Here is a 12,451-nt window from a genome sequence, read left to right as displayed (position 1 = left end):
TTACACCATATAATAAACAATCGAAGTGTCTACAATTTTATTTATATTAGACGATTTGACGAACATGTTGAATCCGTAACATGTTCTAAGTATATATATATACTAAAAATGTGTTCAACCTAATAGATATTATATAAAAAAAGAAACCTCTCTACCTTACAAGTCCAGAACCAAAACATGACCCTGCCGCAGCAGAAAAATAGAACTGTGCCATCTACTTTGTGGTGTATCACATCACAAGTGAAAACAATGATCATAAGCGAAAGTTTCCATAAAATTCAAAAAAAAGTTTTACCTCAAACTGTGAAACAAAACGTCAAACTGTGAAAGAAAATATTAGAGCTGCACCTTCAAAATCCAAATAATCCAGATATTATAGTGAAAACATGAAGCAAGACAAAATAAAAAAAATAAAATAAAAATACTATTAAAAAAATAATAATAATTAAATTATATATAATTATTGTATATAATATTATACAATATTATATCTAATTATATGTAATTAATTTAATAATAATATAATTTCATTAGTATTCTACCTAATTAGATTGTAATTTGAAGAGAAAAACAATTATCTATATATTCCTTATACGTGATACACATAAAGAATAAAAAATTATATTTTTTTTTTTTATTATTCTCTTATAAATGCAATACCGGAACTGAGCTTTAGCCACGAAACTTTTAGCTGAAAGGGATTTGAGATTGAGAAATTGAAATATATTAGGAAATTAGAAAGTGCGGTTGGAGGCAACGAAAATATTGGCAAACTAGAAACTGACAGTTTTAGCACTACAAATTTAAATTATATAGTATTATATATTTACAGGTATATTTAGATATAATAATAATACAATAATTTGTTATAGTATCATAATCGTATATGTTATCGTAAATTTTTTATGTTTATTATGATTAAAACAATTCCACTTTAATAGGAAATCTTCGTTATTAACTAAGTACATGCATGATTACAGATAATATTTAATTTTTTAAAATTAGTTATACACTACAAGAAAATCATTGAGTAAAAACTAATTTTAGACACACAAAAATAATTAGTTGCTATAATGACTAAATTAGAAACCATAGAAATTAAACAAAAATTGGTTTCTAAATTAATTTTTATTATTGTTAAATAATTTTTAAATTGATATCTAATTAACTACCAAAATTTTAACTACTAAATTTAGTAGCATTTTTCACATTTTTTTTATTGTAATGTAGTATAAAAAGGTTATATCTTTTATTATTACCATAAGAATCAAATTAAATAAATAATTAATTTTTTTTTAAGATAATTAAATTTCATAAATATTTTTAATTTTATCATATTATTCATGCAAAAATATTATTAGTTATATTACCTTTTAACTTTATGTGAAATTCTTCTTCAATAACTAATTTAACATAATTCAAATATATATAATAAAATGTTTTAATATTTAAAAATATTTCTTTTGTTTTGTTGTATCAAATTGCACATCTCTCACTCATAAAATTTCTAATTATACTATTTTATATGGCACACCACCAATAAAAAAATATATAAATAATAATAAAAAATAAAATTTAATTAAAATTTAAAAATTATTATTTTTCAAAAACACAGTAGTCTCACAAAATATCCCACCAATAAAAAAAATTCAAATTTATATATTTTTTTATCCTCATTTTATATTTACAAACTTTATAAACTTATTATGAATTTAAATGTAATTTAAAAATACATTTAACATTTAGTATGCACCATACCTTCACAATTTTAATATTTTATTATTATTTATATTTAACATACATATTTATTAATTTTTTTTAAATTAAGTGTCTTTACAGTTATCAGGATTACACATGTTTTGACATTTTATTGTTTTTTTAAATGTTAGTGTGAGCTAAACTTTCACAATCTTAATATTTTATTATTGGATGTTTCTTCCTGCACCTTTACACTTTTCTTCCTGCATCCCTATATTTTTATAAAATACCGAAATTACCCTTTGCAGTTTTAGATGTTTCTAGCATTGTAGTTTCGTAAATCAAAGATATTTCCGAAATATAAAATCTGGAAGACAAAAAATCATTCTGGAATATCTTTTCCAGAACACAGTTTTTTTTTGGATTTATAAATCCAGAATTCATAAAATAAGTTCCGAAAAAGATGTGAATATTTCGAAAAGGAAATCCGAAAGTCATTTTTTAAAGGGGAAAAAAGTCTTTTCTGACAGTAAGGGAGTACAGGAAGAAATTTGTAGAGGTGCAGGAAGAAGTTGCCACTATTATTTTTAAAAAAAAAATGTAGTGTGTACTTTACGTTTATTATTCCCACGCTTATGTTAGTGAGATAAACCTTTACAATTTCAATATTTTATTATTATTTTTATTTCATGTGCATACTTGTTTATATTTTTTAAATATCTAACGTGAGTTTTACTCTTCAATTTATGAAAAGCTTGACCCTCACTATTTACTGTATAGCCTTCACAATTTGTTAGCAGATAATTCAATATTTTGTTTAGTGATATATTTTTATTATTAATAATACAATGTATTACATTGTTAAATTAAAATAATAAGAATAATGGACACTACACACATGAGGTCTTAATAATAAATGTTATTTCTATGTGAACTTTCATTGGCTAAGATTTTGTGGTTGTGATAATCTTCTGTATGTAGAACAACTCTATTGGAAACAGACTATGAAGTCTCTTAGTTATATTTAGGAAAACAATTTATCCATATTAAACTGTAACAAGGAAAGAAAAATTAGACAAGAATAGAGATTAAGAGAAACAGAAGTTTATTCTGTAGTTACAGCAGCAATTATGAAAACGTGACTTCCACTCCACTTTTGGCAAATTATGTTGAGATAAATTTTGGTTAAAACTTGAATACCTAGTCCATATATATAGACATGAAACGAACGTAGAAGATCTTATATAGAAATACAAATATATTTTTTTAAATTATTTGTTATTTTATTTAAAATTTATCTTTAATTTTTTTAGGATGTAAACTTGTTTACTAAAATATTATAAATAGTTTTATTTAACATTTTTCTAACCAATAATCAAATTAATCCTTCATATATTCCTTCAAATATTGTTGATTTTTGGTGAATTTTAGTTGTGATCTCAATTAAGAGCATACATTGTGATTTAATATATTTTTATCAATCACCAGACATAACATTAACTATTTTTCAGTTCCCTAAATATATTTCAATTTTTTATTCAATAATTATATTTTAAGTGCTTAATATGGTGGTAATTAAGGTTTCATGATTTTTCAGTTTTAACACATTTTTTGCATGTAAAAAATTGAATTATGAAATACTAAAAGGAATATTACAAAATGATGTAATGTAAGTGGATAACCGCAAGTCACACAAAAAAGTTCTAATACAAAAATTCACCCTTTTCAATAGAGCTTAGGCACAGTTTTTTGTTTCGAATTCATGGAAGTTGAATGACTCTTTCTTCCTACACCTCCATATCTTCTTCTGCCACCCCAATACTAAATGTAAAAATACCATTTTCTCCTTTTTTTGCCACCTCCATACATAATCCAGAAATTGTTTTTGGATCCGGAAGTGTTCTTGAGATTTATAAAATCTGGAACTCTTTTTTGCATTTGAAATAAGCTTACGGATTGTGTAATCCAGAATATCCGGATTACATAATCCGGAAGTCAATCTCATATTTAGAAAAGACTTCCAAATTATGTAATCTAGAAGCTAATCATACATCTGAAAAAAAAAAGCCTTCCAGATTACATAATCCGGAAGCTAATCTTATGTATAGAAAAGACTTTCGGATTATGTAATCCAGAAACTAATCACAAAAGGCTTCTAAATTACATAATCCGGAAGCTAATTCTAAATATAGAAAAAGACTTCCAGATTATGTAATCCAGAATATTAAAAAGGATATTTTTGGAATATAGAAAACATATGGGGTGACACAAGAAGGTATGGAGGTGCAGGAAGAAGCAGCCAAGTTGAATTAAGTGAAGGATTTCAACCCAACCCAGCCCATTAAGAGTGAATTGGACAGACATAGCGGTCCTTTGCACATTAAGGACGTATATCTATCAAGGGCAATTGCTTCCTGCACCATATAACTGCACCCAATCACAGGAAAAACCGACAATACCCTTAAAAAATTGGGGTACATATAAAATTACATTCCACCCCCTTTTCCAGAACACAATAATCTCTTCCAGATAATCTCTTCCAGATAATTTTTTTCATAATGTATTATTTCCAGTTCCGGATTTTTTTTATCTGAAATGAGATTTTAATTTTTTTTCCAGATTTTTATATCCAAAACACAAAAATCTCTTCCGGATTTATTTTTCTGGAATGCATTATTTTCAATTTCGGATTTTCATTTCCAGAAATAAAGAGTATTTTCGGAATTTTTTAAATTATGTTGGGTGCAGGTTGAAAAGTGTTGGGTGCAGGGAGCATTTGCCTCTATCAAGATGTGCTTTTTTTTCTCTATAGTTTTTTTATGGAACATTCCTTAAGGCAAGAGTGGAGTTTGGGACACGATTGAAATCTAGGTGTTTCAAGTTTCTTGAGTTGGTTAAGCTACAAGGAGTGGAGTTCGGGATATCAGAAAATTTCTAAGTGTTTTAAGTGCAGAGTGAGGTGCTTAAACTCATTCCCCAGACTTAAACATAACACAGAAACTCAATATAAGTATCTCTATTTAATGTTTTTCTTTGTGATATTTATCTATTTTTTATAGTTTGAATGATCTTTATAATTTTTTTAGTTATTATAGTGTGAACAAAGTACACAATTAAGAAAAGAATGAATGTGATTTAGGTGAAGATAATAAATTTTTTATTGTAATATAATGATAAATTTATGTGCAGATACTTAAAATCTTATTATAAGTAATTATGCATAGGTTCTTTGTTTATTTTTCTTTGTTACATAATTAAAAGATATATCAATTAATTTATATTTGTAATTTTCGAGCAAAGGTTTTCTAAAATAGCAAGTGATGATGTAGATCTTGAATTGTTTGTAACACAGCTAAAATATTGTGCTCAGGATATTGAAGGAACTAGCACATGCACAATTGTCAACGACTAAGAAAAAGAAGACAATGAAAAATAACTAAAGCTTTTAATGTGGTGTTTAGGTTTCATTAGTTGTTTGTATTGTGAAAAATGTGTTTAATATTTAATGGGCAAAAATAGGTATATTTAAAGTGATATATGCAAAAGTATATTATATTATATTAGAATTCTTTATGAATAGGTATAGTTTACCTATGTATCGTTTTTGTTAACATGTGGGTTTTGATCTAATCCCCCATTTTTTTGTATTTTTATTTTATTTTTTTTAATAATACTTTTTTTCATGTGATGGCAGATGATTGTTGTTACTTGAGGTGTTAGCCTAACTGAGATGTCAAGTTGCATAATGATGCCTAACATGAAAACTTTATAAAAAAAAAAATGACCATAATCTTAAATTTATGGACAATTTACCAATTTTTATACTCAAATTTAATGACTAAAGATGCAAACGGAGATTATGATAATTTAATTTAGCTATGGCAACAAAATTTTTCATAAAAACTGAAGTTGAAAAAGAATATCTAATTTTAAACTTGGATATACCAAACTATAAATATTCAAACTTTATTTTAAAAAATATGGATTTAAAATAGTAACACAATTCAATTATTTAGATTTAAATATATAAAATCTAAATTATTATTTTTTTACAAATATGGATTTGGTTTAATTTCAATTCGATTTTGAATTTAATTCAATTTCAATTATTTAGACTTGGATAAGATTTTTCGGAATCAAATCCATGCATGTGTTAACTAATTAGTAAACATAAATGACGAAATTGGATAAGATAACGTATCTTTATTAACTTGCATAATAATTTTAAGGAAATGTCATAATTTATTTATGTAAATATGACTAAATATTTCGTATTTCATTTTAGAATTGAAATAAATAATAAACTTATTAATTAGGGAAAAAAGATGTGGAATATAAAATATTTTTCTTAGCAACTAGTTTGACCATTAAAGATTCAAATTCATTTATTCAAAATAGTACTTAATTTAATTTTGAAAAGAATAATACTCATTTTAGTTCAAATTAATTTATTATTATTAAATTAGACATATAAAGGTAATGGAAAGTATACTATAATAAAAAATATTAAAAAAATCACATTTAACATGATTTTAACCAAGATGTTAACATAACAAAACATATAACATAATCATTTTCTCAAAACAACCATAATGCACTTCTAAAACATATAATATATAATCATCTTAAGATGTGAATGTATTATTATCATGAACAGAGACAAAACACAAGGTAGTTTATCAAAGAAAATACTAGAATATATAAACTGATTAGAATAAGATTATGCACATAATGTTGTCATATAAGAAATCCTTAACACCACTTGCTACTTAAATATGCTGACAAAATTGCTAAGGACATGCATGTTGAATATGCACAGAAGTGAAATCACAACAAGTTTTGCTGTAAATTTTCTTAAGAAACTAGTTTTTCCTGTGGCACTCTGGTGCGTTTACCACTTCTCAGGTGGCGCAATGCAGTTGATGCAAACCTTGATGTATATACAGTGGCTACAAAGCTTGGTGAGGACCCTTCCTCTTTCTCCAAATTTTGAATCCTTTTTTCTGCTTCACGCAACAATCTCTCTGCCTTTTGATTCTCATCTCTTCAACTCTGACAGTGGGAGATTGTAGATATTTCTGCAACAATAACCAACACAGTACCGAATCCATGAATTCAACAAATGACAAGGGTGGGAGAATGAAACTAACTCTTCTATAACACTCAAAATTCATGAAAAAATTGTTTCCTCTATAAGGTTTAAAATCTGTCCCTTTGTCTGTTTGGCCTTTAATTTGCAAAAAATGAAAAATAAAGACTCATGAATTACACTGTATCTATGACTAGGGAGGTGTAAATACACCAATGTATACAAGATCACTCTATTCTCTTGTCTATTATCTTATCTCATAGAATTACCTGCATGTTTCCAGTAAGTGATGCAAATAGAACCAATCCAGAGACAGCAATGGAGAGAGCAAAGATTATCTCCCCTACATAAGTACTTGTCTCGAGACCTTGCCCAACTGAACTGCAAAAGATCACAAAACAAATATGACTTTTGCATGCTTTTAGCCTCCATCTTTAGGTTGTACTATGCTTTCAGCTTGCATGGATTTGGATGCACGGATTTAAGTTTGAGTTATGTTTGATATGATCCGAGGTTCAAATTAAACATGCACTAACTATAGGCAATTAGATAGAAAAGTTGGGAACAAAATTAAGAACACAGGTAGATTAAATTAAGTTCCTAAGTTTATAAAATGGGAATGTTGCATATGCAGTCAAGAGTATCAGTAGAAAAGATTATTGACCTACCTTAGACTGCGCAAACCCCACCAAAAGCAGTAGAAGAACTTGTGATGAAAATCAGTAGTTGATTCTACCACTCGAGACTTTAGAGCTTCTATGAACATTCCAAAATTGAAAGCTTCCAGGTCTCCAATGTTTTGTCGATCAGTGATAGGGCAAGAGTGATTGAGAAATGATTGAACAGTAGAATTGTAAGATCCACAGCTAAGGTAGGATTCATGAAAGAAAGTAGTATTCTTCAGCTGCTTGCGCCAGCACCTCACCCTTGATTCTACTGAAAACAGATACCAGAAGCTCCAACCACCTGGTAGTTGATGCTCATAAAACATAGTATGATTATTAGGAACATAGGTAAGTGTTATGAACGTAAGTGACAAAATCAACTCACATGACTTGCTAGCATGTAGAGAAAAAGATTGTAAGCTGCTCCAGCCCATGCTGTCTCAGTCAATAGGCCAGAAGTGCTTGTTACTTCTTTGAATAAAAAGTAGATCCGCAGAAGTCTTGGCACGTAGTGCACAATTACTGCATACTTCAACAAATCCTTTCCCACGTAAGGAGCTGAGCATGTTGGGAATAGGATCATAGCTAACCAAGGGCAATCAAGATCCCAGTTTTTTGCAGAGAATTTCTATGGATTCTTCAGTGAAACATTAGCTTTTGCTCTGTTTTTACTATAATTCTCTTTCCATTTCGTAAACACTTGTCAATAGTTGTTTAGAGCTAGCTCCCTCTAACCCAATTTTGCAGTCTAAATGGTATTAAACATTTTTTGGCAAGGTAGGATCTAATCTCTTAATGGCAGCTGAAAAAGCCTCTAGTTAGAGAGTGTGTGCCTGCATTTGAATGAAAAAAATGTCAAATTGGTTTTAACCAACAAAGGCTCAAACGAGCCACATAAAAAGGTTGTACCTTTTGTTCACAGGATTGATAGGAATATGCCCACCTTCTCCGGTCGAAATTGTGCAACAGATATTATTACAGGAATTTCTGTTGATCTTTCCAAGGGAAGTACCTGTTTATATTGCTCACCTGTTAGAATTCCTTGGTGATTACCAAACTATGTAAAAAAGACCACAAACACACATAGTACCATCCTCATATTGAGACTTGACATTAAATTCATGTTTTAAACATTTGGTAAAGATACACATACTACACCAGGAGGAAACATAGAAGAAACAGACCATAACAGACTTCAGTGCCACAAAGTAACAAGCAATATAGGAAAGCTATCCACCCAACCAAAAGAAATAAGCAAAACATGAACTAGATAATATAATAACGTTTCTAGGACTATAAATAACAAATTGCAAACCTGGATTCCAGAAGTATCACAAGGAGGATAAATTCGCTTAATACAATCTGGAACTCTCCAAAGATTTTCAATATGGGATTTGGTCCAAGATGAATTGACCATAGCCAGGTCTGCACATGATCCTGCAATCCCATACAAGCAGCTGAAGAATGTATAATAGACTATCTTGCATCTTGAAAGCCAAACACTGCAAGAAAAGAAAAACAACTGTTAGATTACTTAAAACATGAAAGAGACAAAATAGAGTGTGAATTTAATGCAAATTATAGCATAGAAGGGTGTATGCACTGAAGGGTATGGGGAAGCATGCCAAGGTGACCTTTCACATGAAAAAGCTTCAACTTTACCAATTTCTATACCAAAATACTTTTAAAATGATTGATTCCCTTCTAACCTTGGGCGCAAAACAAATTGGATAGGGAATAATATTCAAATTTATTGTATATTGAAATGACAGAACTGATATCATTTAACAGGTGAGGAAAGCTTGTGAAGTATGACTAGACTATAAGTGGCAACAAAATGTACAAATCCGATAGTTAGAAGAAGTCAAACCTTATTTGTAATTAAGGCATCATTATTATACATCAAGCTGCGCTCACGAACACGAGATGGCATGTCTGAACTGATTGTAGGATAAGGTGTATAGCAAATAACTTTACATCCAAACAACCAGGCAAATGGATATGTAAAAGCATATCCACTTGTGTCAAAGTAATATAAAGGAGTAAGCTTTGACCAATCATTGCAAAGTGCGGATAAGTGGTTTCTTCGATCCAGTTTCTCTTGTACAAATGAACCACCTGAAAACCAGGATAACAAGATAAACAGGTTTAAGCTTTTAAACAAATCAAGTATATTCTTGCACAATTGGTGCCAAAAAATTAAATGCTGCTTACCATACCATTACAACAATATTAGTTTATTTTATATAATCATCACATTATCTTATTCCATGGCTAAATCATCCCTCATCCCCTCCTTCCTATCGTCTGCTAAACCTGCTAAGCAAGCAATTCCATGTTTTACAGCCTTTCTCTGGCTCACTTCCACCTAAAAGTGAGGAATACAGTTCAAGAAGAGCCAAAGGTCTGAGATCAGTTTGCAACTTATGGTTGTAAATAAAGAGTATTGGCTTTCAGTATTCCGTATTTTCTATCATCAAAATAGTCCAACAACAAGCAAAGCTGTCAGGAATGGCCTCTCTTGTTTTATTTTTTTCCAGATAATCAGGCCCTTATTTGTAAACTGAGAGCTTAAATAGTTGAGCCTTAGAATCTACATCATTGGTGTTTTAGGTACTTTAGCAAAACAATAAATGCTTGATTGAGCAACGTGAGGCTCCAGACAATTCTAGAATCACCTGGGAATATAAAAACAGAACGTCTATGTAAATTTGAACATAGTTCAGTTCATTCATAAAATATCTTCTGGTCCACCACTGTACTAAAACAGAACACCTCTTTGAGTCATTCTTCCAAGAGTACAGCTCTGATCACTTCATATTTCTAATCCACGGGACCACGATGGACTATCCCAGACAAACCCTTTATCCACACGCTTACCAAATCTATTCCCATAATTTTCCTTCCACCTAAACCCCAAACTACTTCAGAATTCTTTGCTGCGGTCGTGATACTAGGGAAAGTCCTGTTGTTTGATCCACCCAACAAAATAGAATACATCATCAATGTTGTGAAGACTTTGAAGTAAACTCAATGCTTCACCTGAGCTTATAGAAGGAAAATTAGATCCATTGATCCTAATCCACTCATTCTTTAGCAGAAAATAAAGTACATTAAATTCATGAGTTATGAGTGCAGTAATAACCGAACCAACAAGAGGAGTAGTTGAAAGATAAAATAACAACCACGGTTGAGTAATATGCTAAAATACACAAAGTATACACTTACGAACCCAGAAAAGCATTCTATAATATTCCACTCTCTCATCGTTACTACAACTGAAAAACCCACTTCAAATTATACGAAGTCACAATGAAAACGAAAGATGAACAAAACCCCACAATCCAAAAACAGAAAAAAAATAAGAACCCAGATAAGAGATTAAGAAAAGAAGGTACCTTTGGAGGAGAGAGGAGCGTGACCCCAAAGCGATCGAGGGCTCGAGCCATCAGCGATTGAGGGGTGGCGTCATGATCTCCAGTGTAGATATAGCAGTCAAGATCAGGGATCTCCTCTTGGATGCCTCTGACGGCGCACCAGAGCACCCTCTCCCCGCCGCCGCCGTCGTTAGTGTACGGATGGAAGAACCCGACGGCTCTGTTCCTCCGGCGTCTGCCGTTGACTGGAGCAATGCAGAATCCAAAAAGAATGGCCGTGATGAGCGCAACAATGATCACCGTCAACATCTTGCAGTGGCAGATGTTCAAAGCTTCATAATCGTTCAACAAATTGGATCCAAAGAGGAATCCATCTTTTATCGTCAAGGAGGACCGCTTTCTTAAAAAGTTTTCCAATATACATTAATTTTGTATTTAAATTTAGCAAGATATTGTAAAAATATGTATCATTAATATATTAGATGTTATATATCATTGTGTACTTTAGAATATTATTATTATTAAAAAAATCTTTGTATTAAACAAATTATTTGTTTTTAAAATAAAAAAATGACTTTTTAAAATAAATTAATTGTGTTCAAAATTAATTATAAAAAATATCAAAATATTAAAAAAAAACTAAAAAATAGTAAACTTTTTTCGATTTCAATTTGTACATTTCGAAACATACCGAAATACAATCTAAAATATAAAAATTTATATTTTTAAATGTATAATCTAAAATATACAATATTTATTTTGATATATGATCCAAAATATATTTGTTATATTTTGTATTATATATCATGGAATATAATTTAAAAATAATAAAAATGAATTTTCAAATTATATAGAAGTTTAGTTTTAAATTATGGGATGCAGAAAGTAACTCCTAAGAAAAAAAATAAGAGCAATATATATGGACAAACACAATTTTTTTATACATATTTTAAAACCAAACTACTGAAACTCTATTTGGACATATTTGGAGCCTGAGGAGAGAAATGGTGAAATCGAGGAGTTGTGGCATTGTGTAAAATTTGTACGAACTTAGTAAATGAATTTAGGATTTCACATTCCAAGTAATTTGAAATTATGTTGTAGTGTTGCGTATCATATAACCTGTATGTACATAAAAACAACAACATTACCAACTTGAGTATGATACTCCAATCATATCATATGTACTTATAATTAAGACCTAACTATTTATTACTAATGCACGTGTATTTATTATTACATATATTTGAAGGCTGAAATTATATTTGTCATGGTAGAAAAAAATTAGATTCATGGGAGGATAAATTAGTAAAGGCTCAAACTTATACCATGCATAATTTTAAAATCCTCAAGAATTGTCTCTACAGAAGAAGAGGAACAAGTCCTCTTTTTGTCAATCCCACACATTTGTGTACTTCTTCTGCACTTGCAGAAATTTCGGCTTGTGCGAGTCACTAAGTGTAAAGTGTAAGAGGAAAAGAAAATGATTTTCTGGGATTAAAATGATGGATTTGAGAGTGAGGAAATTCATAGGTTTTCTTCCTCTCATGTGTCTAAAGATTTCTTTAGATAAATTATTCTTGAATTTTCTAAAGCAATTCATGTAAAACATTCAAACTATA

The 12,451-nt window shown here is 29.7% G+C and overlaps 2 pseudogenes across 2 annotated transcripts; both read right to left on the bottom strand.

The window, feature by feature from the left end:
• Window positions 1–6,373: 6,373 nt before the first annotated feature.
• Window positions 6,374–7,886, bottom strand: LOC150024802 (putative cyclic nucleotide-gated ion channel 3 pseudogene; annotated as a pseudogene). The gene is made up of 3 exons (XR_016516162.1): window positions 7,456–7,886; window positions 7,057–7,168; window positions 6,374–6,776 (listed from the first exon to the last, which is right to left on the bottom strand). The product of XR_016516162.1 is annotated as a putative cyclic nucleotide-gated ion channel 3 pseudogene (transcript).
• A 125-nt stretch (window positions 7,887–8,011) lies between these two features.
• On the bottom strand, window positions 8,012–11,239 carry LOC137818933 (GDP-Man:Man(3)GlcNAc(2)-PP-Dol alpha-1,2-mannosyltransferase-like; annotated as a pseudogene). Its single transcript, XR_016516396.1, has 5 exons — window positions 10,851–11,239; window positions 9,323–9,570; window positions 8,768–8,954; window positions 8,362–8,464; window positions 8,012–8,285 (listed from the first exon to the last, which is right to left on the bottom strand). The product of XR_016516396.1 is annotated as a GDP-Man:Man(3)GlcNAc(2)-PP-Dol alpha-1,2-mannosyltransferase-like (transcript).
• Between the last annotated feature and the right edge of the window lie 1,212 nt (window positions 11,240–12,451).

The sequence above is a fragment of the Phaseolus vulgaris genome, chromosome 10 (genome assembly GCF_051622355.1).
Source record: "Phaseolus vulgaris cultivar YP4 chromosome 10, ASM5162235v1, whole genome shotgun sequence".
In the NCBI taxonomy this organism is placed as follows: Eukaryota; Viridiplantae; Streptophyta; class Magnoliopsida; order Fabales; family Fabaceae; genus Phaseolus; species Phaseolus vulgaris.
This window is presented reverse-complemented; position numbering and strand designations above follow the sequence as displayed.